Genomic DNA, 25,635 nt, shown 5'->3' with positions numbered 1-25,635 from the left:
CTTCCTACAGTCTAATAAATAAGATCAAACATTTAATACTTTTCTTCGTCATAAAAGTGAAAGATGTTAGAGACTATTTCAATTTCTGTACTGCGTCTTTAGATGCTTGTTTGACTAAATTTACAGTAAACAAAACACGTTTAAAAAAAACAACAACAAACTCCATTGATTGAAACCGGAATTATTAACATGATTTTAACAAACAGGGACAACATTCCTAGCCAAATGCTTCACATATCAATTCTCAATCTCATACTATTCAATATTACCAATAACATAGAAAAAACTATAAAATTACTAATAAATTTTGCACATGGCACACAAACTAATGGAGTGATAAACAATGAGAACATGTCACAGAGTAATCTGGATCATCTGATGAGCTTGGCACAATAAAATGTGCATTAACATAGCCAACTGTCAGGTCATTCACCTAGAAAAAAGGACATACAGAAAACTTCATATATATTGGGAAACATGACTAGAAGCATGGTTATTCTAGAAAAGCAACTGCACGTGAACACCACAATTGCATGTTTGCAGCAAGAATAAATCTCAGGACTGTTGTCTTTTTAACAGAAGCATGTAATTTTGGTTGCAGAACTGATAAGAAACTTGTGAATTACAGCCTTTTACATCTAGAAGAAAAACTAAGTAGCAATAAAGATACCCTCCACACCAATTAGCTGCCCTAGCAAGATGAGAGTGCAACATGCTGAACCAAGTATCTGAACCCATTACAAGACTGGCCACAGGACAGAACACCAGAGACCATCCATCCACTTACACGGCAGCCTAGTTGTTCTGGGGTTTCCAACTGCTATTTATCTTATTCCCTTGCAGTAAGAGAATAAAGGTGTCCTTTTAAGACTGCTATTACTACTCTCTTCAACTTTTGGGCCTACCAAAGGAGAAAAGAACTGAGAAGCCAGCAGGCAAGTACTGTATTTGTAACTGACATTTTCTTTTCAAAAAGCAGTAATTGCCAATCAAGCACATAAATAAAATTAGAAAAAGCAGTGAGGACCTGCCTTTTCCCTACAACTTTTGAGAAGAGGTACACTATTTACTACACAACGTAGTATTTCTTTTTCAGTTGTGAAGCCTGAAGTTATAAATATAGTAAGATATTATTTCATGCTAAGAGCTTTTAAACTGTAGACTTTAAGAACAGAACCAATACATCCAAAATGTGTGTTTTGCAGATCTTTGGCTAGTCATGCAAGAAAACATTTCTTGGCTGTTTGAAATAGTACACAGAGCTAAGACAACCAGCTGATACCACTACCAACTATATATAGCCATACTTTCAATTAAAAATAATGTCCGTGCACAGAAACCATCTTTAAACATAACTTTTAAAGCATAAATGAAAAAGAGTAATATATTCAGTAACACTATTCTTCATATCAAGCGAGAAGGGAGGATGCTGAATGCATTCCCAGCACACTGGATAACAATGAAGTAGTATTTCCATCCATTGCAATTCTCCCACTGAAAGGGGTTAGGAATTTTATCTTCCAACATAGGAGGAACTAAGTACTGTGACATTATTATGGTTTTGTGTTGGAAATTAAAGCAGACAGCAGATATAAAATATAGATAAAATACAAAACTAAATGGGGAGGAGGATCTAGGTTTAATAAGTTTGAAACAAAATCAGTAATAGTAGGGTGTAAAAAAATTACTACCAGCTATGCAGATGAAAGAATATCAGTAAGTCTTCAGCATTAAAAAACAAAGCCAAAAAAGCACTTCAGCAAAAAGCTCTTAAAAGGAGTTCAGTCATGCCAGAGAAAGAGCAGTAAACATCATTTTTTAACCAAAGAGCTCAGCAAGAAAGTCAATTCATACAACCCAAGAAGCGTACTAGCTTCTACGTGGTAAAGTTAAAACAAACAAATCAAATCTGATTTTGTTAACATATAACCTCTTACCTAACTCCGCTAATATAAGAAAATGGTCTATCACATTTATGTTTCTGTGTTGAGCAGTACCCATTTTTAAAGTAGTAAATTAAAACAAGGCCAAAAATTTACTTGTAAGAAGCTGCGAGTCTCCCTTTTGTTTTGATGAATATCATCAATACTACACTTTGCAGCAGCTTAAACCTACTTGATTTTGTTTGTGTTTGGACACTGCATCATTTCACAGCAAAGAATTTTTTTTTCCATTTTGTTCAGGTTTGCTGTAAGAAGTCTGCAATATTCACATTCAGATTGACAAAAATAAACAAATGTTGTTGCACCTACACAAATGTTTTTCCTCCAAACTGCAAACTCCAGTTTCTTCGCCAATTTAGAAGCTCCTTCAATTCCACCTTTAGGAACGGATATTCCTTTCTTCTTTCACAATCAAATCCTTGGACTTTTAACTTCGTAAAAGCTTTGGGGTTTGTATCTGATATTGTGAGGGTGGCAGTGAAACCATTGATACATACCCAGAACTTTAGTTCTGCAACTTATGCCGGAAGCTTTTATTGTTATTTTAGGTTGCACTAGATTCTATAATTTATCTCTAAATTGGGTCCTAAGGTTAACTGGAGAAGAACATGAGTTTTGTAAATTCCAAGACGTGTCCACAAAATATCTCACTTCTTTTGGAGAGTTGGACTCAAACCCTTAAAAATTGTTAAGAACCTTTATCCCCTAGCTCTGCTGACCTTTGAAACTTCCCTGGAAGTTGTGTTCTTTTGCTGCAGGGCTCACAAAGAAATCTCAGAAATTTTTAGCACAATTTTGTAGGCAGGATTGATGAAGCTAAAAACTATGAAGTATCCGCCTCCTCCTTCAATAAATAGAATAGAATATTTAAGAACAGAATTATTTTTCAGCTAGGAAGGACCTACAATGATCATCTAAGTCCAACTGCCTAAGGATTACAGATAACATTAACTGCAGACAAAAATCTAAAAGCTTAATGAAAAAGGTTTAAATCAAAACGCTCCCTTTGATCTGCTATACTGGAGCAATTTAATACTAATCACAACTTCAATTCCTCCTCGGGAACAGAACAGAAAAGGAAGTAACACTTCAATGCTCCATCCTTAGAAGATCCCACCGAACTGTACAAATGTCCAAATCATCATTTCTCATGTTCAGTGGCATCCCTAGCCTTGGTTCCCCCGAGATACATAAATACATCATGGCTTCTGTTATTTCTGATGAGGTTCATACATTCTACCAGGCTACCGGTAGGTGCTGAATGGCTTTTGCTACCTTCATTCTTTCTCAAATATTTGAAGGGAAGCATAACAGCATCTTCCAGGTTCACTCCACTTGTGGCTTTAAAACATGAAATTATTTATAGTACACTGCACTTAAGGCTTTGCAAAACTCAGCACTATAAATATTTGAAATATTGTCTAAAGCCACTCAGCCAATGAATTATGGATATTACTACAATGTTATTTCTACATTTTACTTGCACGCTATTCTTTGTTAAATCATGCTTATACATCGCACCTGACATATCACCATAGCGTGCAGTACCCAATGCCACTACCAAAATTATACTATAAAGCTTCTGTTAGAAAAGTGAAGTTTAAAGTTAGCCTGCAAAAATCAGGCTAGCCCCTTCTGACTCCCTTCATGTTTTCTATGGAGAATTTAAGGGCTTCTCTAAACTGTGTTACACATTAAAGAAAATTATTATTTAATTAACTAATTATTATTATTAGTCTATACTCCTAATATCCTGTGACATTATCAACACATTATAGAAATTTTCCCTCAAAGTATAAAATTAACACAACTTACTGCTTAGTTAACTGCAAATAATTAAAGCATGGTACAGCATCTAAACCACATATTAAGTTGAAAGCATTTTACTTTCTTGAATCATGACAAAATTAACTTTATGAAATACCTAGGTATTTTGAAATGCTTTAAATTTAAATAATCTAAGTATTCCCGTTACTGTACTAGCTTTAATTTCCCTTCTCTTTTTTTTAAACTCTACTTTTCACATAACGTTCAATCAAAAAGCACAAACTAAGCACAGGAACTCAAACACTACCATCATCACCATCAAGCATAATTTTAAATGTCTCAAATACAGAAGAAAGTGACATCAGCATCAAAATTCACGTTTCAATAAGCTTCTTCATAACCTCTTAACAAACTTAGCCAAACTTCCAACTAGTTTTCAATGTAGCAACTGCCTAACTCAGCCTGGCGATCTTTGTACAGTTCAATGCTACCTAACTGCAAGTAAACATTTTGCCATTTCCTGTTGCCTTACAACCATTTCAGTCAGAAGATACTTGCTCTGAAAAATCAAGCTTGCACAAGCTCACTAGAGGTGTTATAAGCTGATAGCTAATTTTTTTTAAGACTGTCTGCCTTAAACGTGCTCCATTCCAACTAAACTCATACAAGCCATCTGCCTAAGCAGACTGAATGCTCAAGAAATCACTGAAAAAGATCTATCTGCTCCAAAGAACTTGTATAACAACTCCCCTTGAAAATCCTGGCCTCTCTGCAGGGAAATAAGAAGTGGCAACAGGAACAGCAGTTTTGTCTTCTGTCTTAATGCTCCTTCTGCCAACACGACGAAGGCTGTAGTTTGATATAAATGCAAAAAGGTAAACAGCAGAGGAAGTTGGATAGAAATAAGTAAGGAAGCCCCTGGAAAGTATATTAAGAACAAAGCAGGTTTGGAAACAGGAGAATTATTTCTGCTATACCCACTCCTCCACAGAACCAAAAGTGACTCCACTGTCCCAGAAACTTAATATTCCTAGATGTATAAAAACCTATCAAAAAGCATGTCATAACCTTCTTTATTGAGAAATGCAGGAGACAATGATCAATTACTACCACACCCTAAGGACTGAGAATGGGTTTAAAAACTCTTTTGCAGTTCTGTCTGAAAACCAGGAAGTCATTCAAAAAAAACAACCCATCACACAAAAAAACCCAATCCAAAACACACATTACTACTAATCTCCCTGCAGTGAAAATGGTTAACTGCTGAATCCCATAAACCCCCTTGTTAGAGAGCACCTCCCATCGGTACACGAAATAGACTATAAAGATACCAGTTTTCAGCTGAATCCACCAACACGCCAAGAGAGACAAGAGGGATGTTGTAACTGTTCTTTTTAAGGACAGTGCTTAAACTAGCAAAAAGTGACAGCAACGGAACTCTCATAAGGTTGTTTTGCCACCACAGTGTGTACGTGGATCTTTTCTGCTTCCGTTGTTGGAATCTCAGTGAGACACAGCAATTTTATTCCCCACTGAGAATATTATATCCTGGTAAATTTTAGAACAGAAGTTTCACTGTATTTCTGCATGTGGACAAGCCTTAGCTGAAGCTACAGCTTCACTGTCTGTTTGAAACCAGGTAAGTCTCCACTGTCAGAAGAGAAGGAGGGTGATCTTGCTCGCTTTCATCCTAACCACCCTCTCACCACCAGTACTAGCCCTTGCGTCACCACATAGTCAGCCAGATCAAGAAGCCAATCTGGCTGAAAGGTAACTGGGGGAAAGGAATGAAAATAATTTTCGATTTCAGCTGCATCACATGCCATATGAACACTAACAATGGCACAAGAAACAGGAAGAGTACATAACCATGGATAGAACCAACTCTTTCAGCATCAGGGCAAATCTATTATGAAATGTACCCTGAAAAAGGAGGAAAAAGGAAGGAAACAGAATATGGATAATTATAGTTAGCACATATTTAGCTATGATAGCAGCCAAGGTTCACATACATTAGAGCCGAGATGAGTCTTGACAGCACAAAAGTGTCATAAAGATCAAAATTCTTCTCAAGCATAATAGATATCACAGGAAAATGCACACAGAGAAAGCTGCTTAGTCTATGCTAAATGCCAGGAATGTCAGTTCACGAACAGCACAAGTTCAGTCATGAAAGAAAGAGTAAGTAGCCGGAGCTAATAAGGCTAAGTGTGAGAAGTCTAAGCAGGTGAAGGCAAAAAACTATCTTTGCCCTGGAAATTATGATAAAGCCAGTGGAATACTTTACAGATCACAGTAAGTCAGGAAAATTAATTTAGCAGTAACACTTTGAACAATCTGACCACAAGTACATAAATCAGTGACAAAGCTACAGCAGGTAATGCAGATGATGTAGAACACAGAAGGTGGCAAAAATTTTACTCCTGCCGACAAAAAAAAGAAAGGCCAGAGTTATGAAACTGTAAACAAGACTGCATGATTCAAATTATTATCTGGAAATTCAGGTCAAAAAACTGGAATTAGAGAAGACAGAGTATGAGTAGCAAGTACAACAGCTGTATCCACTGTGACAGTTAACATCTTGCTACTTTTTAGCAAAAGACATTTTCATATAACAAAATTTTGTGTCTGTGTGTGAGACATAGGCAGACAGAACATGCTCTCTAAAATTGTCAAAGGCTCAATTTGTCATTTTTCTCCTACATAATTTGGGATTTTCAGAGTGATCTGGTTTCCAGTGTAATTTCATTTCCATCAAACTAAGTCCCCTGGGTAAACAGTAATCAACTGAGGCACCAGGAAGAAAAATTGTCCATACTTTTTTTGTTGCAGAAGTTAAATGATGTTTTACAAGAAAATAAATAGAACTGCACAAGTCAAAGGGAAATCTCTGGGTTATAAAGCAGCTATATAGAACCCCGAGAAGTTAATTCTGTCTGTGTCTTGTTCATATACGTTGCTGGAGAAATCACAGATTTTTCAGATTAACCTCTTCATCTTCCTCTGATTTTTCTGGGTACTGAGATAAAGGCAAAACTGAGGAAGAGCGAGGGAGCACAACAGCAAATTAATTAAGCCAGCATAAGCTGTGTCTGTAACACCTGAACATCTAAAAAAAAAAAAACCTGTTGAAAAGTTATGACAGGAGGTACTTTTGAAGTTTACAGCCTCTGTGCCTCAATTCTTCATCAATAAAACAAAAGACAACACAAGCCTTTTTATGTACAGACTGATGTGAGAAATAATACATTAATGTTTGGGAAATGTACAGGCTGAGAGTAAAAAACACCTATGAAGTTTATTAACAGAGTAATAATTCTACTCCGTATGGGATTTAGACTGATGTAACACATGAATTTACAGAATGAATTCCAAAGATGAAACACTGAATGACAATCCAATTCAATCCACCTTCCAGACTGAATGAGTCAATGGGAGGAAGAGCTCATAATCAAGGAGGCGGGGGGGGGGACGGACACCAGTTTAACAACAAGTTTCATTCTCGTATTTCCCCATTTTCCACTTTTATGTAAGCTTAGAGGAATCTTCTTAAATTACCCATGGCTCAAGTGAAAATATCCCCCTTAAATGGTAAAATGCTTAAATAGATCACGACTTGTGCATTTTTTCCAAGGCTCTTTGCATCATTTGTTTTTCCACCACACACAACTTTTAAGTAACTTCACTGAGCCATCTAATAATTCAACTGAAAAAAGAATATTGGAAGCATTTTAAAAATCAAGCTTTTAGTTCTGCTGAGAAATCCACTCTGAAATACTACAAACCCCAAGCCCTGATGAAATAATACATACTATAGCTGGGAAAAAAGTAATATTCCTATCCAAATTCAATTTATGTTTTAACTTGGGGCAGGGGGGGGAAAGAGATCAAATTTTTCACTTACGTTTATCAAGCATCTGAGGAAAAATAAGGTACCTCAAACATCAACCTCGTATTTACAAATTCAGCAAAGGAAAGAAAAAAAGACAACTGACTATTAGCACCCTGTGACAAGTTGTTATCTGTAAAGATGACACTTTCTTCCCAGCAAGAAAGCCTCTCCAAAGTATACACCTAACCACACCAATTTTGGTGAAACACAACATTAGTTACTCAGAAGCATTAGCTACCCAGAAGTATGAGAGAGAAAAAAAAAAAGAAAAAAGTCCAAAGGAAGATATCCACTAAAACAATTGGGCACTCTGAATTCATAAGTAACATTTTCAAGGAAAAATGGCATAAGAAAACACAGAATGAATTAAACAGAAGATATTCAGGAAGGAAAAGATAAAAGGTAAATGCATAGACGCTAGCTTTATCAGATCAATGAAGTATCACCACAGTGTTTCTTTAAAGCAGACTAACACCACCAGACCAAGCAGGCAAGTAAGAGCAAACTACAAAAAATTAAACAAAAAAACCCCTTATTTCTTATTAAGAGAAAACATCTTAAAAATCATGAGAAAGTATCTTAAGAGAAAACAAACATTTCCAGAGCTTGTGAAAGAAGCAAAGTTTTTTATACCTACTGTACTGGTCTACAGAAATGTACCCCAAGAATAATGTCTTCATAATTCCTATAGGTGCAAAAAACATTGCAGCTGAACTGTTTAAACGTCAACATGGTTGTTAAGCCCCCCCCCTTCCCCCCCCCCCGTTTCTGGCACAGAAGTTCTGTAAAAAGAACTTAAATTCATCAAATACACTAGAGAAGCTGATTATGTTAGAGAGACATGGAATAAAGAATTCTAGTGGACAACTGTCATTTAGAAGTTAAATGACACAGAATGATAAACTCACACTTAAAGCAAAATTTTGCTGTTAGAATAATTGAAAGTAGAACTAAAGGGTTAGTCTTCATTTTAAGTATGAACTACTACTATTTATCATATTTTCAGACCCATGAAGAACCACAGTGGCTCATCAACACTGAAAACCCCTCAAACCGTATTTTAGATGTAGTATAGCATAAGCACATACTTGTAAGCGTGAAACAGCTCTCACAGGGGAGATTTTGATTCTCTGCTCCCAACTGTTAGTTACTTGCTGCTGGTCTAGATAATGGATACAACGTCCACAACATCTCGATCTTCCTGTGTGATACTCGCACCAAAGTAAATACAAAGCATATAAACAAACAGCACATCAAGTATCGAGTACAATTTCAATTTTAGAAAAAGATGATCTTCTGAGGTACCAACTAAGTATCAATCAACACAGTGCATTTGAATCACCAAATCAAACTCTCATTTTGTCTACTACTTGCCAACAACAAAACTAAACTAACATATTGGTCATTCACTATCTTCATCCAGCTGCCTCCAGGCACCATATCCAGAGTTGCTACTGGTTCTAAATATTCATTCCATTATCAGGAAAGTGATAGGAAGAAAAAGGAAAATTCATGACAGGATGCATTATCAAACCCTCCTTCATCTGGTCAAAAAATCTTAGGATGGTGCAGGTAAGTGAAAAATTTCAGTCATATACCTGCTAACCAGAGGCTGATACTGATCACATAGGGGTTTTTTCCATGACTGAAGACACATCAGCTTACAGCAAGGTTTCACTACCACTACGCTAACCTTGCTGCAGCCATTGCCACTGATGAAAATGAAGCTTTTCATTTTGCGTCAAAGCTTTTCATTTTATGAAAAAAAATTCTGTTTTCCCAATCCTTAAGCATGGAAGGAAAGGGAAAGGAATTAATAGCTTCTCAAACGCCATAAGGGGAATTCATGTTTCAAGTTACATCTTCACTAGACACGTTACAAACTGTCAACCACAGCAATCTGGCTAAACTGCTAGAAGAATAAGAACAGTAAGAATTTTCAGGCTATCTGGAGGTTATCTTCCTGTCTAATTACCAGACCTATCATGAAGAAACTCTGACACAGCAAGAGAGCTATAAAGCACTTAAGAAATCTGACATTACTACCTCACCGACTATCTTACTAAGGAAGATAGTCAGTATATCATCTTAAAAAAATGTCCCATTGCACGTGTGTGTGCACGCACATGTGCGCGTATACACACACACAACTATAAGCAGTCAGGAAAAGCACCTGGGATTTTAAGGTCCCACTGCGATTAATAAAGCACTGTCTGAAAGACGAGGTCAAGACACATGGAGGGCTGTGAAAAACTGGAGCCTGAAACTGTAGAACAAGTCACTGGATTTTTCACCTTCAAGCTCCAGAGAATTTATGTCACAACTTAAAAAAAAAAAAAAAAAAAAAATCCTCACAGCTAAAGGATTCAGGAAAATGCATTAAAAGGAAACCGTCAGAAATCACCAAACAATATTTTATTTCTAAAATAGAAATATACAAAGTCTAACAAAATATAATTTAAACTATAGTTTAAGCTTTTAGTTTATCAAAATTTTGGTCTTTCCCCAACTTTTTCACCTAAAAATTAAGCTAAGCAGATCCACCTTTCTTATTTAACTTTCAAATTCATAGACTTGTTCTGTTCAAACTTATTCAAAACCACACTGAAGTACTTCATTGCTAAGACAGCAGAAAAATTAAAACACCAAAGGATGCAAGGCTCATTTACTGATACACCAGTATATTTTGACAACGATGTTCATTCTCATCTCGTATTAGAAAAATGTCCTGAGACACTTGTACCACAACAAAAAGTAAGAGACTTTTCTTCCCCTCACTGTCAATTTTCACTTCTGGACAAGAAAACTGAAGTTCCACCCACAGCCAATACAGGCCTGTCACCACTATCCCACACCACAGTGTTAGCAAGTACACTCTCCTCCAACCAAAAAAGCTTGTCTGGTAACACAGAGATCCTACCTGGCACACATCACTACTATTTTTTCTTTACTGGACACATTTCTAAACAATCTCCTTTTTCTTCTTTCACCATTTCAGAGCATTGTAGCTAAGACCACCATAACACAAAACAATACCTTTTCCTCTTCCCACACCTAGTCCCGCTGAAGCTAGAGAAAAGGTTAAGCAGCAATTAGGTTACTTAAGGATTGAAGCCTATGGAATTCAAAACATACATTTTTGTGCCATTCCATGTTGCCATTCAGCTGTTACAAAAAAGTGTTATTTGTCTTAAACAAAGGCTCTTCTAGAGACTATTTTCCATTACTTGAGGTTTGCATATTTTACATGAAAGCTTAATGAAAAATTAGCCCTGAAACTCCCTGCATGTACTTTTCATTATTTTGAAGCACTCACTTGAACAACACTTCTGTTAAAAAAATACTATGGCAGCCTTTTACATTTTAGAGCAGAGAGGAGAAGAGGAGATGAGCAAACGTTAAGGAGTCACATGTTTGTGTCTTGCCTTCAACATAATTCTTGAATCTCAGCTTAAAAAAAAAAAAATTGGAAAAAAGGTTTCTTCTGTCAGAGTTCTCCATTCACAGATGTACATCTTTAAGGAATGATGCAATGTGGAATTCCCCTCTTATGAGTGAATTCATGGCTAAACACTAACTACCAAACAGTATGATTTGCTAAGATGTCCATGCAAAGATCTGTATGAAAAAAAATCACATTTTTCTGTTGGCAGTTACATGTGTAAGGAAAACTAAATCACGAAACAAGGTTACATACTGTTTTTGTAAGCACATCAAGGATGCTACAAATAAAAGTTTCCCACGCTAACATTCCTGATAGCTATGCATTACTTCTAAAGCAGTATTCATTTTAACTTCATGAAAAAAGCTGAAAATATTAGCAATCAAAACATGACTAGATTTTAAATCTACATCCAATGGATCTCTTTTGGAGATGTACTAACACAAAGAAATTAACCAAAAGCAAGTAATCATTCTCAGTTAATACTAACCAATCCTTTAAGAAAACCATACATCCCTAATGTAAGAAAGGAGAAAGCAAGCCTGTGAACATACATGTATCCAAACGGGTTTTATTCTCAGCATTTTAATTTTTATTTGAAAACACATCAACAGCTGGCAACCAAAAAGCTTTGATATCAAGTAAATTGAATTCAACTCTCAAAATGAGTAACTAATGGCTTCTTACAAAACGAAGCAAGTATCAGAAAATTCACAACAAAAAATGCAAAAGGAACTGGCTGTGCTGTTAAGCTCCCTTAAGAAAAAAAAGAAGCCAAAAGATTTTACACTTAGTCACAACTGGCTACTTATGTACTTTGCTCCTCTCCTCTATTGTGAGGAAAGTTAACAACAGCTCTCCTGTAACCTTACCAACACTCAATATTTTAAATTATTTTACTAAACCAGATCTATAGAAAGTTCTCAAAGCACCAGTGGGCTCAAGTGGACACTGTAATGTCTCAAAAATGCAACAGCTGACATTTTGATGGTGCAAAGTCATGACAGAATAGCTTTCTGCCACTGTCTATCTATTCAAGACCCTAAACAAGAAGATCTAAGTCAAAAGATGGTTCTGTCATGAAGTGCAGAGGGAACCTCTCTTAACCATATTCTCAAGTCATGCTACAGCCTTAAGCGTAACAGAGACAGCCAATACAACATAACTGTTTTAAAGATTACGAAACTGTAACTCATTATAACAGAGAACTTTAAGATGTTCCTACATTAATAAGAGAACAAAAACTAGATTTAATATATGAAAAATGTCACTGCATTTTTCTGACCCGTGAATCCAAAGTAGCTCAAACTTCCCAGGTAGAAAAATTCAAGTCTCACTGCATGCAAGCATATGCTTATGAAAGACCTCCTTTCCATCCCTTGCCTCTGCTATGGAAAGACTGTTTCTTTTAACTACCATTCTGCAATACAAAGGTTTACCAAACTGCTCTTCCTAAACATAACCAACTGCTTGGCAAGACAGCTAAGCAATGGACTTTCATCACTACTGGCTATTGCAGAATAAGAACCTCTTAAGAAAAATGGAACAAAATAAAGATTGTGGTGAATGTTCTAAACTGATAGTAAAGGGCAGGTATAGCAGTATAGCTTAATTTTTAATTCTTTTTTCATTAGGTTTGTGTCAGGGGGACAGTATGCACAACAAAGCTCAGTTATGTTAAAGAAAAAAAAAGTTGTGTAGTTATATACCACAAACATCGTGTATGATATAAGACAAGTCTACAGCAACAGTACACAGCACTGTTAGCTTTCCAAAAGGCAAGGTACTACAACAAAAGACAGACATTAACAAGCTGTGTTCCCAAAACATACCCTCAAGTACAGCTTTAAATTTTGAACCCTGATTTTAAACAAGGGTGATATGGATAATAAAACCAGATGCAGCTACACAGAGTTTAAAGGAGCCAGATCCGTGTTATAAGAAAAACTTAAGATACCTGAACAAGAGAAACCATGTCCATATGTTCAGATTAATACTAATGCAAACATCCAGGAAACAATTTTCTAAAGGCCACAAAAAAGCCTTCGCATGTACAGCTTTTCAAGTAAACAGTAAACCCAGCGAAGTTTCTTACATCTTCAGACAACCACTTCACATTGGTCTCTGCAAGTGCCGGATAAGCAAGACTACTGGTTTGATTAAACAGTGTTTGTGATGAAAAGAAAAAGAATTAAAGTCTAATAGTTTCTGGGGTTTTGCAGGGTTTGGCTTGTTTTTTAAAAAAATAAATAAATCATGCTTTAAGTGAAAAACTGTTAAGACACACCGTCTTTGATTCCTTTACTTCACAAATGAGGCCATCCTGCTCAGGATGTTTTCAAAATATACCTACAGTTTTTAGATCTGTTAGGATATATAAAACAGTATTTCGGGGCGGGGGGGGGGGGGGATAAAAAAATTATATATATATATACACACACACACTCAAGAGTACTGCCTAACACAAAAGAGTTTGCCATTCAAATACCTGAAACAAGTTCGTAACTTACTTCTAAACTGGAGCAGGAAGGACAGAAACATTTCCCATGGAACTTCATATATTTTCAATACACACCTGACAGAAACATAACTTTAAAGCCATTTAATAGTAATTTCTTCAAACTGATAAATAACTGAATTCCTATCCATCTTAACCCAGAGTTGTACTCATATTGGAACTAACTGCAATTTTAAATGTAAGATGTCTTGGAACAAAGGTATTACAGATACTTTTACTTTTTTAGAAGTCTATCTTATTTTATTGAATAGACACTAATCCACTATTTTTGTTTATCCTGAGTCTCACCTGTAAGAATTCCAGAACATTAATAAAATGCATAAACCTAAAAGTGTGCATTTAGAACAGAGAGTAGTTGCACTGGTCTATTTCTGAGTACAAATGCACCACAATGTGGGAAATAAAACGTTTATGTAAGGGTGACAGTGTTCCACAGATACAGAAAGAGTAAACTGTTTTGCTACCGCTATCCTTATTGATTATCACCTCCAGATGTAGTCTTCCAATTCAATGGGCAGAAGTATCACAAGGGCAAATTCTGCAAGACATGAAGTAGCAGCCTGGAAAGATTAAGACAGAGGCTACCCAAAAGAAATACCATTAAGAAAACCTACATGAAAGAAAAGTACAAAAGGTATTGGGGAGAGATGAGAAAGTTACTATGATACAATCCTACATTTATTTTTAGCTACGTTCCCCCTTGCCCCCCCCCCCAAACACAACATGCTGATACTTGAGCTTCTTCCACTGCAGTTTTATGATTATGTTTATGTTTTCCATTCAAAGTTATCATTACACATCACCGTTGTCCAGGGTGTTGCAACAGAATAATCGATACATGTATTTTATATGCTTCCCCAAAATTATTGATATTAGCTACTGTACTTTTTTGGTTCAAAGAATAAACATTACTTCAACTCAAAGAATCAAAAGCATTATTTAAAAAAAACACAAAAAAAACTCCCAAGCAAACAAACAAAAACACCTCCAACACCCTCATGTATGACTTAGGTTTTGCTGAAATAAACATGTTACTTGATCAGGAATACTTATGGTGGGGACTTCTGCCGATTTCTCAAAGTAAAACCTTAAAATATCAAGAATAAAGTTAGCTGCCTAGAGATTTCAGTCACCCCTAAATCTTTCTTACTAGAGACACCATTTCTATTCCATAATCAATAAAGGTCAATCCTCCAAACACCCATCAATAGTCCCTTCCTAAACATAACCATTTTAATATCCATTCGTCAGGCATTTGAGAAGCCTGCTGAAAAACACAGGTTACATAGTCCGTCTGTCATAACAAGTGTTGCCACTAGTATACTTAACACGGCATATTAATAACTAAATTCAACAACTTTTTAAAAATACAGGTCCCAGTTCTGCAACTAGGTCAGCAAAAGTGGGCCTTGTGCTAGCTTTGAGCCTGTGACTTCAGAGGGTCTTTGGGCCGATACAAACGTCCAGAGATAGGAATACAACTGCAGAACTGTGAATGTAAATCAAGTTGTACAGACAACATGAAGACAGCTGAGACACACAAAGAATGTCTACAGTCAGCCTGGGAGTCCTTTGAACATTTAATTAGAACGATTCTTTTCTGAAATAATTTTTTTTTCCTGTACGGTTGTGTGTTATTGTACACCTTCAAAATACTTAACTGGGCTTCTGAGGGAGCCACCTGAAAATGAAATATGGCACCTTAAAAACCACCTCAACATTTTTGGATGCTTCTATGAGAACAAAATCACTTGAGAACAAAATAAATAATTTTCAAAGGCTGTTCTCTCTGTATACAAACAATGCCGCACGAAGTGGGAGAGCACACGTTAGCAGAGCAACTACCAACACACCAAAAACCCCCAACAACCCATCCAACTGGTGAAATCCTCCGTTTTCTTGAGGACAATAACAGAGAATAACCGTGGCCAAACTGCACGCAACTACCCCTGCCGTACACCTTGGACGAGGGGAGAGGGTTATACTGCCTAAAATAAATCTCAACGGACAAGCCCTAAGACATAACTTCGAGAAGAAGCGGCAGGGTGAACTAGAAGAAGATGCGAAAAGCCACAAACGTGGGGGGGGGGGGGGGGGGGGTTGTGCATCGAAATAGGGTTGCTGGAAGCCGAGGCTAGAGGAGTGGCCTACGTGTTAATAATGTTTACAGCGGGCGTGAACGAGCTGGTGCTGGTGGTTTTCATTGAGACTGTAGGAAAAGCGCCTCGGCAGGGCCTTATTTCCAGGCGTCGCCCGGGCCTACACGGCTCCAATCACTCCACCTCAGTAATGGCGTTCGGTGCGAAGGGAAGCGAGAACCAGGGGAGGCAAAGCTGGGTGCAGCGCTGCGGGGAGCCACCGGGCCCTCCTCGCCCGGCGGCACCGGGAGGGGAGGACACGGGGACGGCGGGAGGGGCCGCCCGGCGGCCGACAGAGCCCCCCGAGGGGCGCGGAGCACTTCCACCCCCCAGCAGCCGGGGAGAGGATGAGGAGCCGTCAGCCATTTTCCCTTGCCCTCCAAAACACCAGCGATGCAGGGCCACACGCCGGGGGCTGCGAGGGAGGCGCTGCCGCCACCCGCCGCTCGTTATCTCCACACCCCCCCCCCCCCCACCACCACCACCACCCCCGCCCCGCGGGGCCCGGCTCGCCCCCTCCTCCCCGCCGCACCCCCGCCGTCCCGCACCCCGACCCGGGGAGCCCCATCCCCCGGGGAGCGCCTCCCTCCGCTCCGCTCCTCTCCGCACGACAGCGGCCGGCTGCAGCACGACCAGCTGCCCCCGAGCAGCCGGCTTCGCGTCGCCGCGTACCCGGCCCCGGCCTCGGCTCCGGCTCCCGGCCCCGCCCGGGCACAGCGCTCCGCCACTCACCCCCGCACGGCTTCTCCTTGTCCCGCGGCTGCTGCTGCGACGGCCCGGTGCCCTCCTGGGTGCTGCCGAAGGAGCGCGGCCGGGGACCGCCTCATCCCAGGTAGCCAGCGGGGCAGAGTCTCATGCCAGGCCCCGCGATCCCGGGCGTGCGGCCGGCTGACTGAGGGGGCGGCTCCGCTTCCCCGGTCCCGTCTCCCCCACCCCCCCCCCACCCCACCCCCCCACCCTCCTTCCCCGGGCGGGCGCCGTGTACTGCGACGGAAAGAGGGAGGGCGAAGCTGCCGCCGCTGCCCGCGCTTCAGATCCCGGCCCAGGCCGCTCCGCTCTCTCCGGCGCCGGCGGCACCGCCGGGGCGTTTTTCCTGCGTCACCAGCTCCTGCCCGGCGGCCCTGGGCTTACGGCTCCGGCTGGGGCTTGGCCGGGGCCTGCGCGCTCCGCTCCGCCCCGTCCGGGGACCGGGCGCACGCGGGGGAGGGGGCGCACACGCACCCCGCGGCCTCTGGCGGGGGCCCGGGGCTCGGCTGGGCGGCTGCGGGCGGGCGGGCGGGCAGGAAAGTGGCAGCGGAGGGGCCGGCCCGGGCGGCTGGAGCGCTCTGCGCTGACGGGCTCCGTGCGTGCGGGGGGGAGGGGAGGGCGGGGGAGGGGGGAGGGAGCGAGGCGAGGCGAGGCGAGACGCGGCGGCGGCTCCTCGCGCTCCCGGCGGCGGCAGCGGCGGCAGCGCACCTCCGTCTGGCGGGGCCTTGGGCAAGATGGCGGCGCCGGCAGAGCCTTCCGCGCCCGGACCGCGCCGCAGGCCCCGACCTAGCGCAGCGGCGGCGGCACGGCCACCCGAACGGCGTGACGCGCTCCCCGCCCCCGTGTCGTCCCCGTTCCCCCCCTCCGCGGGCTGTCACTCACGCCGCAGCGGCGAGGCCCAGGCCGCGGCCCGCCTGCCCCCACCCCTATGTGTGCGGCGAGGGAGGGAGCGCGCGCGAGGGAGGCGGGAGTGGGGGGGGGGGGGGAGGGAAGCCGAGGCGCGCGCGCGCGACCGTTTCACGTCGGTTGGGCTCGAGCGGGTTCCATTGTGACCCGCCGGGCGAACCGCGCGGAGGGCCCGGATAATGACGTCAGCGCGGCCGCTGCTGCCGCCGCGCTGGGCCCCGTCGGCGCCGCCCGCGTCCCCTTGGGCCTGGCGGCGGCGGTCGGTGCCGCCCCGCCCTCGGGTCGCCGTGCGGGGGGACGGGCGGACAAAGCCGGGGCGGAGGCGGCCTGGCTGCCCGCTCGCCGCCCGGGGCCAGGAGCAGCCTGGGCAGGCAGGCGGGGGCGGGGGGGGGGGGGGGTAGGATAGGCGGGGTTGTCCGGTGGGTGTGCGGCGGCTGCGGTTTTCGCAGCGGGCAGCGCTGCGGCGGCAGGGCCTTTGCTCGGACCTCGACCCCCTGCAGGCCTCGGGCCCGCCGTGTGACAACGGGCTGTGGGCAGGGCCTCGGGGCTGACATAGTCGCGCGCGGGAGTGACTTCATTCCTCAGCGAAACGCCGCCTCCCTCAGAACAGACACCTGGTTAGGGGACACCGCCGTTTTAAAAAAGCCAAGTGGATCTTTTGTTGCTGTTGTTTCCTCCTTTGATCCGGTTGCGTTTCTGTGCGCGACTAGAGTATGAAGTCAGTAGAACCCCGGTCTGTGTAGGTGCTTTATACGGCAATCGGGGAGACGGTAAACCTGAATTTAAAACCTGGGGAAAAATGGGAAAGCACGCCTTGTGGAAGGACAGAAGTTTGGCAGACCTGGGGAACTTGGTCTCGGAGACTACCTGAAACGGTGCTTAATGTCTTTTGTTTGTCTGTATTCCAAGGTCAAAGTCCCATTTTAACGACATCATTCAAGAATTTCAGAGCAGGAAGTGAAAAATACAGTATCCAGCTGAAAACACGGGAAGAATTTAGGTTGCATGGGTTGGAATTTGCTCAAGAGGCTAGGGCTAACAGCCTTAACTCTTGTGCAAAATGTTTATCTTGTGGACCGCGCAGTGACAAAGACTAAAATACCAGTTGCTCATTGCAGGAGCTGTGGGTGGGTGTTTTTCCGTAAAAAGCTAGAGCACAAAACCAAGCGGTGATACCTACTGTTACTTCCTATTTTAACAAAATTAGAGTTAGTCCTTTTTTTGCTAATCACTAGGTTGTATTATTTGGGAAGGAAATCTAAAGTACGTCTCTGCATTAACCACTCGTTAAACAAAACGAAGGATGCAGCTGCTTCATGGCCATACAAATGCAGCAGTTTGTTTACTGGAAGAATAGTTTTATGTGCATGTTCTTCACCAACAATAAAAACAAGCCATAATCATGGTGAAAATCTGTGTAAGTGTAAGCCTGTTCATGTTTGGGCTAGAAATAGCGTAATCGGAGAAAGAACAGCCCTTTTATCTCGGTGATTTTCATGCCTCTGAGCATGTTATTGTGGCCTCCTTTTTCCTTTTTTGTCCTTCATCAATTGCTTTGGGCTTTCCCTCCTGTTTGCAATTTATCCGGTTTGTTTTCCTGGGACAGCATTTAAAATTACTGCACCTATAATGCATTTAACTCTCCTTGCCTGCCGCGGTATTCTCCCTCGAGCTCTTCTCTGTTTATGATGACTTACAGAGGCACAATGGCACCTCAAACAATTGTAGTTGTATATTTTTTGACACTTCTTATCCTTAAACTGCTGTGTTTATTGATGGTCATTTCTTTTTATTGTTAAGTAGACCCCCGTTTTAATGACAGGCCAAATACTGTGTTCCTTCCAAGCACTGTGGCTTTTTTGGCAGAGCCAAACAGTGACACATCAGTGGATTTTTATAATGTGGGCAATTGTCCACCAAGAAATTGACTGTCAGTTCACATAAAAGTCAACAAAACAAAACAAAAAAAGATGTGAACAATACTTGTGGAAACAATACTGGTAGAACTTGTAGCAAGTATTCCCTGTTGTGAAGAAGGGTTCCTTCAGCCAAGACAAGAAAGAGTAGAAGCTCTGATTAATTTAATTGAAACCTTAGGTTTGGAACAAACAGAACCAATTCTTCTTCAGCTTTCCGGGACCTTTGGTGATAGTTTTCTGATTTTAGATTCTACTTGAGGTACAGTTTGCAGAAGCATAATGAAATGTAAGAGGAATTTTGCACTTGCATGGGGAAAAAAAAATACACGACCATGTTTATTCTCTTACTTTTATATTTTACCTCCTTCCTGTTTTAAAAGTATATTCTGAAGTGCTATCACGGACCAGCAGTTGCTTGTAGCTGTGCTAATCAAAGGTCACGATAGGCTGAAGTAGGGAGCTATTTATGGCACCAAATAAAAGAAGATATTGGGACGGCAGTGGCACTTTGTGGTTACTGAACAAGCAAACTGCATGCCAGACTTCTGACTGGGGAATTCTTCCTGTTCCCCCAAACAAAAATCTATGCCCATCCCTCTTCGCTCGGGCTTCCAGAGTTCTCTGGGGGCGTTGCCGTGGCTCATCTTGTACAACTCTGCTTTGCCTTTGGAAAAGATTGACGCTTCCCCCTCCCCCCGATACTGCAGATAAATGTTACCGGTTTATCTTTGTGCAGCAGCTATGGAAACAAAAGGATATGAGTAAATTGCTGATTAGAGAATATCCATGGTATGAAGACAGAAGTCAGTAGGCGCTCACAAAACTCACTAATTGTTCTGAAATAAGCGTCCATGCAGAGAACTATGGCAGACTAGTTTATTCCTCAGTAGTCCTTATGGTTAATTCCCCTCTGTACACAACCGTTGGTATGATTAGAAATGCTTTTGCTACATTTTTAATTCAGTGGAAAATGTGGGGAATGGAAGCGTTTCCCTTCAGGCTTCCCAGCTCATGCACTGCGGTCAGCCTATCAAACAAAAAGCGAAACCAGTTGCAAACTAGCTCATTATGTTGTTCATTGAGTAACCCAAAAGAAATGAAAAAGGAAACATTGCGGTGAAGGAATAATTCAGAATTCAGAAAATCTCTAGGTTAATAGGTGCATTTATCGCTTGTTCTTAAACTCTGATTAATGCCACACTGCTCCATAGACAAAAATGAAACTTGCAGCGTTGCTGATGCAGAGTAGTGCTATGGAGCTTTGCAACTGGGTAGCATAAAAGAGCAGTAACGGAAGAGAGAAAGCAGAATTTTACCACAGACCCATGAAAGATCATTTTTTTTTTTCCTTCCGGTTCAGCCCCTTAGAGGCTGCATTATGTAGTACCTACCAGCTCTCAGAAAACAAAACAAGCAGCATAGCAGATAAGGAAAGTTTCTATCAAAAAGAAAAACCACTGCTTGAAAATCAAACAAGCTACGGCCTGGACATGAAGATTTGTTGTAAGGGTTCATGTCAAGAATCAATCCTGCAACATTTTCAGTATTTTTGGGCCCAATCCAGTAAATCACTTAAGCACGTGAGTAGTGCTGTTGGTTTACATAATTTTTTGTTGACTTATTTGAGCCCGCGTGTGCATGCCCGTAAGGAAAAGAGTACTTTGCACTTGCGCAACTCTTTGGTGTATGCAGCATATATTTGGGTTAGTATTTTGGCAATAACGATGTGCGGGTATATGTCATTTTGTACAACATTGAATCGTAGGATGTCATCCCTTTCAGAAAAGAACTCCTGTTTTTCACAAATGTCATTTCACATGTAAAGCGTAATTGTATCATAGCAATCACAGAACATTACGTAGATGATGAAATGATATTTTCATCCTGCAAATAATGAGTCCCAAATACAACACACGAGTGGTGGGCAGCGTCTGATATTTTCACGCTCGCGCTCGGCGCATGTGGTGTTGTGTACCATGGGTTGGGTAAGGCATGACGAAAACAAAAGATGATGTGCAGAGATGTTCCCCGCGGGAAATGGGTTTCACCAGGGTACCCCAGGGACCGGCTTTTCCCTGGGGGCCGGGAGCATCGGGAGCTCTGTTAGTGCCCTCAGGGCCCTGATACATCTACATTTTCTAGCCGACATGGCAGGTGATTAGTGTATTTGATGGGAAAATGCCAAGCAGCTCAGTGAGAACTTGGCCTTCTGTACGCCTTAAACTGATAAGCAAAACCCAATAAAGTTATTCCAATAACAAATAAGATGGGTTTAGACTGTTTAGCATATCATTACTGTATCTAGACATCATATATTTAGGCTTTTCTATATGGAGCAAAGCCAGAATCCAAATGCAATAAATTTTAAAATTTAGCTATTGTGTATGTATTCCAAAACTCAGATGTAATCTCTACCTTCCTATCCTGAGTTTCATAAACTCGAGGGTGGGGGGGTGGGGGGGGTGTGACCCTGAGGTATCAGACAGTACTTACTGTACATATAAATTAACATTCAAAATTAGGAAAAAAAATTCCGACAGAAGTAATGTATCAAGAAGTTGCAAAAACTGTTCTGGAGTGATGCAATATCTCTTTTCTGTTACAAATAAAGGTTGAATATAGACATTTCATTTTAGTTTCTCCTGAGACGGCTGCTTTATTACCATTCCTCACAACAATAGAAGACTTCTCTTCATAGTCATAACTTTCCATCTTTCCACTTTCGATTTCTGGTTGGATGAGATGTTAATTAACAGTGATGTTGGAATGAGCGTAATGTCACTCTTGAAAGACTCATAGAAGCAGTTAAACCCAATTTATGCTCCATACTTAGAGGTACAAAAGAATGCATGCTTAGGTGGAAATCATAGAAATTTGGTAAGAGAAAGATGTTGTGGGGACATGTGGTCTCATACGTTGAAGAAAATGCTATCTGATTAGGAACAATTCTTACGGTAAGAAAAATATGGTGTGGCGTTTTCCCGTTATTCACTTAGTTGTTCAAATAAGGGTTAAATAAATAGCATAAACAGAAATTCTGTGTGTGTCTACCAAATATGACAGAGACTGGTTGTGAAAACTTCTATTTACAGGCCCAAAAGTGTATCTCGTCCGTCTTTTGGAGAGGGAGCAATTCAGAATACTTTATTTTTTCTGTCTAGTTGGTTCCTAGCCGATCTGTCCTCGGATAAACCATGTGGTGTCCATGTGAAAAGCATCCGTCTCATAGGATTTGGACAGAGTTCAACGAATTGATTTGACAACCATATGGTCCTCTTCATCCACATGAACCTTTAAGAAGTCTGACTTCCTTCCAGCCTTAGGAGCAGAGTGAGGGAAGAAGGGAACTGTTCTTAAAACTTGTCAATGTTATTCCTAAGCATGCTAGATGAGAACATTGTCAAAAAACTGCAAGAAATTCTGTAGATTCATGGACTACTGCCATTTCCTCAGTTTTTCTGAATGCATCTCTGCACACAGGCTGTTTGTCATTGCACCAGTATAAATTTGAAGCAGACTGTTGTTCACAAAATTATATCCATTACATATTATGTGATGGTCATTTTCACTTACATAGCGTTTCTAAACACAAGAGTTGCTATGTGCACAGTAGAACTAAAGCAGCTTGTTTTCCTATGGCTGAGCATCTTGTTCCCTTCCAATCCTGATTTCCCTCCAACCTTGAATTACATCCTTCACAAGCTAAAGTGCCTGGTTTATGTTAAATACGCTGGACAGGTCAGGAGCTTAATTAGCTAATAGCAAGCAGGAGGTATAATAACTAAATTGTACTTGCCTTTCCAACAGTGGGCACTTCTTTGGCATTTCTTCCTCCTCTTGCTAACAGTCTTCCTAAAATTTGTGGGAATTAACGTCTCTTTGGAAGCCCTTATCCCTTGTTCAAAGTTTATTGATACTGGCTGAAAGGCTCAGGGGGAACTGACAGGCAGAGGGACAGCTAGACAACAGGATCATGTGAAACTGGTATCATTAAGAAACCATGAAAAGTTTCAAAACAGGGTAGTTGGATAGAAGAAAGGTTACTACTGCAGTTCTGGAACAGAAAAAAGACAGAGGTGTGATCAGAGAGAAAGAAACAATAGAAAAAGATTATTTAAGACTAAACCACAGAATTTGAAATAAACATGCTAACATGATTTGAAGCAAAGCACAGATCCATTTCCAATCTTGTATCAGTAGTTTTATCTGAGCTTTATAAAATAGCTTGTCAGAAAGGCTTAAATCTAAAAATACGTACAGGAAGGAAGTTTGTTATTTTTTTAAAGCTAGTTTTCTTTTTGTTTCTTGGGATTGAAGATATTTTTTTCAGTCTAAAGAGGGATTTAACAGTGCAGCATGCAGAGTAGTAGGATTTTGGAATGTTTAGTTATGTGTTTGTCACTCCGCTCTCTTCTTTTTTGCCAGAAGTTTTTCTTGGCTATCTGTATTTTATTGCCAGTTACCTGCAAAAATAATCCCCATTGTCAAAAACTTCTGTAAAAAATCATTATATCTCTTTTCATGAAACACTATAGTAAGCAAATGTCATTTTACGTTGCTAATTTGTAAAGACTGAGTTTTGGTAACTGCAATTATATTGCTATTCCCTTATCTCACTCTGACAGGTCACTTCAGAACATAATGCAGATTAACTTTATGCCATGTTTTTTTCTTTATGTAGCCCTATAGCCTTTCTGAGAGATTACATACATTAAAAACATGTTTGATAAATATGAAGTAACTCATACTAGGACTTTTGTAGTAGTAGTGTTATTTTAGCTGGGAGGTTAGTAGTAGTAATAATGTTTGAGCAATAGCACTGTCTTTGTAGCCAGAATGGTATAAGGCAATAAGCAAGCCAGAACTTGTAAGGAGAGGTAATATCTTTTATTAGATCTGAAAACAGGCTTGTACGCATCAAAGCTTGTCTGTTTTTACTAGACATATCAGTTGGTCTATTGAAACAATATATAAGTAGATCCTTTATCATCCAGAGGCAATCTGCTTTTTCTCAGCACACTAATTCTTTTCCATTTATTTTTATCCCATTATTTTGGGAAGGTAAATATAATTCAGGATCTTAATATATGGAAATAACGTAAAGGGACAAAAGCTAAAGTTTATGCTGTAAACAAAAGTTTATTTCTGTGGTTTGCCTTTTTTGAATATTAAGCAAAACACACTGTAAAACTCCAAGTGATTTGTCACTAATTCTGTCTTTTGCACTGCTCTCAATTACAAATTGAGACCAAATGGACAAACCTGATACCAACAAGTTACTTTTCTTTTTGAAATCTTAGCTACTAGAATTCTGTAGTTCTTCTGCTTTTAAACTTATTACTGGTTATTTCCTAAGTTAAAATGAGAGTCAAATTTCAGATCATAATGTCCCTTTAATTGTTTGCCTTTCCTTGTGTTTATATTTTTACATGCACATGTAGTAATACATGTTTAGGCGCACTTCTATATTTTTAAATCTTTAACAGAAAATCTTAAAGTCTTTAACAGAAAATACAAAACAAACCAAAAATGAACAAAATATAGTGTATTTTAACTTCCTAGAGACAAAGTAGTTACTCCTTTATTTTCTGAAATGACAGAAAAAATCTTAAATCATCCATGGGTTTTGCTGGGTTTTTTTCTTTTTTTCTGAATAAGATTTTTAGCAGATGAACCAAAATGCCAGCAGTTCTTAAGGCTTATACATCATTACAAAAGACTAATTCCTTGCTCTTCTCAGGTGGAGAGTCCAACTGAAGTCCATGGATTAATGCCATTAGTAGTATTCATTTCACCGAGCAACAGTAGACTTTTGAAGTTTTCCTTGAACCTTAATTCAAGGAATGTTACAAGTATCAAAAACATATGGCTGAAAGACTGCGGCCCATTGCAGTTCAGCACAGATCTAGCCCCTACTTAGCGGGCTAAATCCATCATAAGTCTGTCTCTATTTCAAAGGAGAGTGAGGCTCCTAACATGTTAAACAGTAGTCGTTTCGGCTGGATACGTCTCACTGGGTTGTGACCACCTCCAAATGGGGCACCTTGTCGGATGCGGCTGCCTGGCGTCCCTCGGCAGTCCACGGGAAAAGCCGTGGCACGTGGCTCCCCGAGCACGACTCGCCCCGCTCCGCCGCTGTCCTCCGGAGCTGCTTCCCTTTCTCCCATAGCCGCGGAGAAAAAGTGTGAGCGGCTGCGTAACTTTCAGCCTGCCAGCGTCGGGTGATAGGAAATTTGGGTTCTCAACAAGGGGGGTGTCTGCCCAGAAGCCAGTTTTGCAGCGGTAAGCGAGCTGGGCAAGGAGCCCACTAACAAGGGAGCGCCGATGGTCGGGGCCAGGAGGAACCCCGCAACTCACGTTTCC

General features: G+C 40.9%; 2 protein-coding genes across 3 annotated transcripts in view; one reads left to right on the top strand and one right to left on the bottom strand.

Moving 5' to 3' along the window:
- The window catches only part of USP9X (ubiquitin specific peptidase 9 X-linked), a 105,045-nt gene extending 88,108 nt beyond the window's left edge, over positions 1–16,937 (bottom strand). Inside the window, exon 1 of one of the 2 annotated variants that reach the window (XM_052794155.1) lies at positions 16,433–16,937. The gene's annotated coding sequence lies outside the window, so the exon portion shown is untranslated. The remainder of the gene's footprint in view (positions 1–16,432) is intronic. The other variant, XM_052794153.1, reaches the window with a different exon arrangement.
- The window catches only part of RPL8 (ribosomal protein L8), a 161,739-nt gene that overhangs the window by 104,501 nt on the left and 31,603 nt on the right, over positions 1–25,635 (top strand). The gene's annotated exons all lie outside the window — the stretch shown is intronic.

This window comes from Harpia harpyja, chromosome 8, assembly GCF_026419915.1.
Source record: "Harpia harpyja isolate bHarHar1 chromosome 8, bHarHar1 primary haplotype, whole genome shotgun sequence".
NCBI lineage: Eukaryota > Metazoa > Chordata > Aves > Accipitriformes > Accipitridae > Harpia > Harpia harpyja.
The sequence above is the reverse complement of the archived record's forward strand: the minus strand, read 5'-3'. Positions and strand labels throughout refer to the sequence as shown.